At 40.4% G+C, this 5,826-nt stretch overlaps 1 pseudogene; it reads right to left on the minus strand.

Moving 5' to 3' along the window:
• Nucleotides 1–3,029: 3,029 nt before the first annotated feature.
• LOC136158700 (peptidyl-prolyl cis-trans isomerase A pseudogene) lies at nt 3,030–3,509 on the minus strand (annotated as a pseudogene).
• Nucleotides 3,510–5,826: the final 2,317 nt, after the last annotated feature.

Consider the following 5,826-nt stretch of genomic DNA (forward strand, 5'->3'; position numbering starts at 1 on the left):
AAATTTTATTTATTTATTTTTTGGGTGAGTGGCATGTGGGATCTTAGTTCCCCAGCTAGGGATCAAACCCATGCCCATGCTGCATTAGAAGTGCAACCTCTTAACCACGGGACCATTAGGGAAGTCCCCTGTATTTGCTTTTTTCCTTTAATATCTGTAGAAATTTACTTTTTTATTTTTGACTGTACCATATGGCTTGCAGGATCTTAGTTCCCAGACCAGGGATGGAACCTGGGTGCCAGCAGTGAAAATAACAAGTTCTACCACTGGACTGCCAGAGAATTCCCTGTAGAAACTTAAATGTTGTAGCTCTTTTTATTCATTATGTTGACAACTTGTGTCTTTTCTCTTTTTCTCTTAATCATTATGGCTAGAGTTTTATTAATTTTATTGACCTCAGAGAAGCAACTTTGGCTGCATTTTTTTTTTTCTATTGCCTTTTTGTTTTCTGTTTCATTTATTTCCACTTTGATCTTTAGTATATCCTTTCTTCTGCTTAATGTGGGTTTAATTTTATCTTCTACTTCTAATTTTTAATGTGGAAAGTGAAATTGATTTTTCTTTTCTAATATAAGCATTTTGTCTTATAAATTTCTCTGCTTTGGTGACATTCCATAAATTCTCATATTTTCATTTTCCTCCTGTTCAAAGTATTTTCTAATTTCCCTTTTGATTTTGTTTTTGACCTGTGGATTCCTTATATATGTATTTAGCTTTAAAAACTTTGGGGATTTTTTTCAGAAATCTTTCTGTTATTGATTTCTAATTTAATTTCTTTGTGGTCAGGGAAAAATACTTTTTGGGAGTTGAGTCCTTTAGAAATAACTGAGATTTGGAGTATGACCCAGTATAGGGTTTTTGTTGGTGACTGTTCTGTGTGCATTTGAGCAGAATGTGTATCCTGACATTGTTGGGTTGAGTGTTTTGTAAATGTCCCTCAGGTCAAGCTGGTTGATAGCTGTTCACATCTACCTCCTCTTTGCTGATTTCCTGTCCATTTGTTCCATCAATTATTGAGACATACTGAAATGTCTAGCTGTAACTTGGGATTTGTCTGTTTTAATGCCTCATACTTTGAGTGTAAGTATCTCCTGCTTTTTATTTCCTTGGGAATCTTGTTCTGTTCTCCCAGCTCACCTCCAGAATGAGGTGTTACTCTACAGAGCACATTCGACTTTTCCTGGAGGCGTGTTCACTGCTGTGTTTGTCTACTGTTTTTTTTTTTTTTTTCTTTCTGTCCTTTCACTGGGTTATTATGTCCTAGACCACAGTGACTGGGTTTTGTTGCACTCGCATATGAAAGACTCAAGAAGCATTTTATGACATAAGAAAGGTATTTGAGGCTCAGTACATGTACATGTGGCATTATTAAAACTAGGAACAAGAATTCGTTAGATTCAGGGAACTGCAGCCTGGAGTGACAGTGAGAGTATAAGAACTTTGAGAATTAACAAAAATTATTGTGGAGGACATGACTTTTGACTTGATGACAAGTTAAGAGTGAAAACTATCAAGTGCATCTGGCACGGGGTTTCATTCACATCTACTCAAGTTAACGGGATCATATCCTTGATCCTTTTGTTTCTCTTCATAACCCGTTTCCAAAGGATTCGTGTAAAATGTTTTCCAGCGGATGGAATGTGGGCTTCATTTGAGATCTCATGTGTAATGCCCAGAAATTACAGAGATCACAAGGGTTTACTCTGGGTGCTTTGGCCAGAAGGTGGTATGACTGAGGTGCTATGGTTTCACTTTGTTCATATAACCGGAAGTTGGAAAGTTCATGGGAAAATAAATCATTGTGGCTGGCGAAGAGCTTGGGATCAGAACCTCTGGTGCATAGTAAGAGTCTGAGGACATAGGCAAGATTTTTAACAGAAAAGAGATGTAAAAACAAGAGGGTTATGGTTTAGGACAAAATTTGAGAAAGAGAAAAAGCTGGATGAGATAACTTCTTTTTAGGTCTTTTGATCTGGGGATGGACTGTCAGGCTTAAAGGGACAGAGCTATACTCTGTTAGGTAAGATATAATCTTAAGAGGTGATACATTTGTTATCATTCTGCAGAAGTGACAGAAGGAAGCTCTTTCAATGCTCAAAGACCCAACTCTCTGGAGCCAAGACAGATGGTGAGCAGCAATCACTGCTTGAATGGGTGGAAAAATGTCAACATCACGGAACGTTTTATCTCCCGTCTGTTTCCCTCTGCAGTTTCAATTTGGTGCAATAAATCCAAGTTTCCCATTTCCTTTCCTCAGGCTGCCCAGGTTGCCAGTGTCTTAGAAGTTGACACGGATCTAGGTTGTTTTGAAAGGGAAATGTTTAACCAAGATGCTGAGCCTGGAGCTTTCAAAAATGGTCCTCTTGCTTAGGTTGTCAGATTGTGTTAATGTTTTTTTTACCCTGGGCTTTGATTCTGTATGTCCAGTATCCTCCTAAAGAGATAGGAAATAATTCATTCAGTAGCTTTCCGTTCAAACAACTCTGCCTTAGCCACTCACATACTCCACTAGTGTATTAATATATGTTTTAATTCAAGCTTCTGTCTGTTTAGGAGCTGATGATACAAATGTAAATTTGATATGATCCTTACCCATAAGGAGCTCATGGTCTAGTAGAGGGGAAAGTGGATATAGATGTTGTTTTAGTTATCTATATAGTAATTGATGATTTTCCATAAATCTAGGGCTGACTTTAAGGTTTCTGAGGATCAAATGGGCAGTTTTTCTGCTTGTCTTGCTTGGGGAGTCTCTTATGCACATGCATTCAGCTGGCTATTGAGCTTGGCTGGAAGATCCAATATGGCATCACTCATATGTCTGGCATCTCAGTGCTCTTCCATATGGCCTTTCTCTTTCTTTGTGGTCTCATCATGCAATAGTCTAGTTCAAGTTTCTTTACAGCGAGGTGCCTGGTTTTACCAGGGAGAGGGCAGAAGCTGCCTGACTTTTTAAAGGAGAAGACCAGAAGTGATATCACTTCTGTTGCATTTTATTTATTTACTTTTAAGGATAAAAAAGGTCAAATTTATTAGATTTGTCCACAGTCAACGGTGGTGATCTTCTTGCTGGTATTGCCATTTCTGGACCCAAAGCTCTCTATGGCTTCCACAATATTCATGACCTCCTTCACCTTGCCAAAGACCACATGCTTGCCATCCAACCAAGTTAGTCTTAGCCATACAGATGAAAAATTGCAAACTGTGTTGGGGCCTGTGTTTGCCATGGACAAGAGGCCAGGACCTATATATTTCAGGATGAAATTCTTATAATCAAATTTCTTCCCAGAGATGGACTTGCCACCTGCGTCATTATGGCATGTGCAGTCACCACCCTGGCACATAAATCCTAGAATTATTCTGTTAAAGCAGAATTTATCCTTTCCCCCCAGTGCTCAGATCATGAAAGTTTTCCACTGTCTTGGAACTTTGTCTGCAAACAGCTAGAAGGAGACGTGGTCCAAAGACTTGCTGTTGTCAGCAGTGTTGAAGAACACAGTGGGACTGACCATAGCTGGGCAATATAGAAGGCTCTGGGGTGGTGGCATCTGCAAGGCCTGTTGCATTTTATTGACCAAGGAAAGGCTTGACTCAAGAGGAGGGGTAGTAGTATTGGTAATGGGTGAAGTAGCACACACTTAGAGAGAGGGAACTCTCTTTGGAGAGTAACTTCCACAGAAACAAATAAACAAGAACCATAGCTAAAATTTAGTGAGCTCTTCTGTGTCAGACAGCCAGCTAAGTACTGGTCATATGTTATTTCACGATATCCTCATACTAACTTAAATGAAGTAGGAATCATTTTTACCCCCATTTTATTTACGTATTTATTTATTTTATTTGGCTGCATTGGGTCTTAGTTGCAACACATGGGATTTTTAGCTGCTGCATGTGGGATCTAGTTCCCTGACCAGTGATTGAACCCAGGCCCCCTGCATTGGAAGCACAGAATCATAGCCACTGGACCACAAGGGAAGTCTTACCCCCATTTTGCAAGTAAGTGAATGAAGCAAGAGGTTCAATAAACAACCCCAGGTCTAATAAATGGCCAGGATCCAAACTCCTCAGAGATTAATTTGTTGCACTAAGAAAAGTTTGAGTGAAATGGTGAAAAACTCCGTCTGTGGAGTCATCCCTTTGTAATTAATGCTAGAGAGAGGGCAGTGAGGTTCAGGAAGGGAAGGATCCCTTCTGTGTGGGAGTTCAGGGAGGTCTTCAGGAAAGGTGACATTTGATGCTGAAGGATGGTTTAGACATGAACAGATGGTGGATGAAGGTCTCCTTGCAGGTGGGAAACATCATGCACACATGTTGAGGAGAGGATGCAGGAGTGCACTCTGGGACCAGCAGCCAGCTTATCTTGAGTGGACTCCACAATTCAAGGAGGGAAACAGAGAGTGTGATGCAGGACATTTGGGGTCAGGTTGTGAAAATACTCAAAAACCAGGCTGAGATATTTGGACCTTTACTTCATGGGGAGACATTTAGTGTTTGGGAATAAGAACTTTATTTTAAAAAGGTTAAAACCACAGAGGTAGATTTGATACACGAAAATTCAGATACTTAAGACAGGATGAACAGAGAATGAATTCTATGTAGGCTAATGGAGAGGAGATTTATGTCCGAAGCTTTTAATTGACTCTTGGGATGGATTAGAGGTAAAGAAGAATATAGATATTGAAGGGCTGATAGCTGAAGATGGAATCAAAGATGAGTGTCAAATAACCAGCTGCAGTAACTAAAATAATAGGGATGGGATAGACTCGGGAAATATACAGATGTTTAAATTTTAAGCTACAGAGTTGACTTCAAACAATGCTGTCGCCCTGAGGGTAGGGTGTGGGGGGCAAGGTGGGTTTGCAGGAGTTGATCCAAAGGTAGGAGTCAGTGTGACACTTTTCCTTTAAATTTATTTGGCAAGATATTGTAGGCTATTAACATGATTTTCTCCTTTTCTCTTTGTTACTTTCAAATGCAAATGGAACCCAGTTACTTTTATGGCCTGATGCATTAGCTGTATATATCTCCTAACTGTATCCCTCCCCCTGACATCCTCACATTAACCTCAGAAGGGGTACTGCCCTGTGTCCCGGCATTAAGAGCTCAGTGGGATACTATGCCTTGACCTACTGCTTTACACGTAAGAAAATGAGAGAGGGAAGGTTAAATGACCAGTATAACATAAGAGTCAGAATCTGTGTGCTGACTTGAGCCTAGGCAGATAGAAGGACATTTACGACCTTTATACCCAGGGCATGGGGAGGTGGAAGGCCAGGTCATAGATAAACTTAAGCACACAGGGGAAAGATAGATACTGCCCTGTGGCCTCTCAGCATCAGGAATAAGCCTGGGATGGATAGAACTGTGAGCCAGTGACTCAGTTTCCTTTGCAAGATATTTGCTTTTGACAAGAGTCCTCATAGGTTCAGGATATAAGATCCTGTAATAGTCCTGTGGTTAAAGATTTTCCTTCTGGATAGAGTCACATACTGGCAAATGGGTGGGAATCACCAGAACTTACGTAGCTGCTCATCAGAACGAATGCAGTCATTTCTGAAGTGGGTGGTTAACTTTTTACTTGCTCTCTTGTTTTTCATTTGTTTCAGATCTGAGTATGTGAGTTCTGGGGCCTTGGGAATGGCAACTGGGATTTAAATATTTAATGGAGACTGCTTCCTACCATTATGCCTCATTACTGACTCTCAGGCTCATCATTCATCAGATCGGTAGCCCCTCAAGGAATGGGAAGATTGCACTGTCTCCTCACATGTGCTTTGTCAAAGCCCTGATTATTTGTCTGAGTTGGACTGTGCATGGTCCCGTGTTGAA

The sequence above is a fragment of the Muntiacus reevesi genome, chromosome 2, assembly GCF_963930625.1.
Source record: "Muntiacus reevesi chromosome 2, mMunRee1.1, whole genome shotgun sequence".
NCBI classification, from domain to species: Eukaryota; Metazoa; Chordata; class Mammalia; order Artiodactyla; family Cervidae; genus Muntiacus; species Muntiacus reevesi.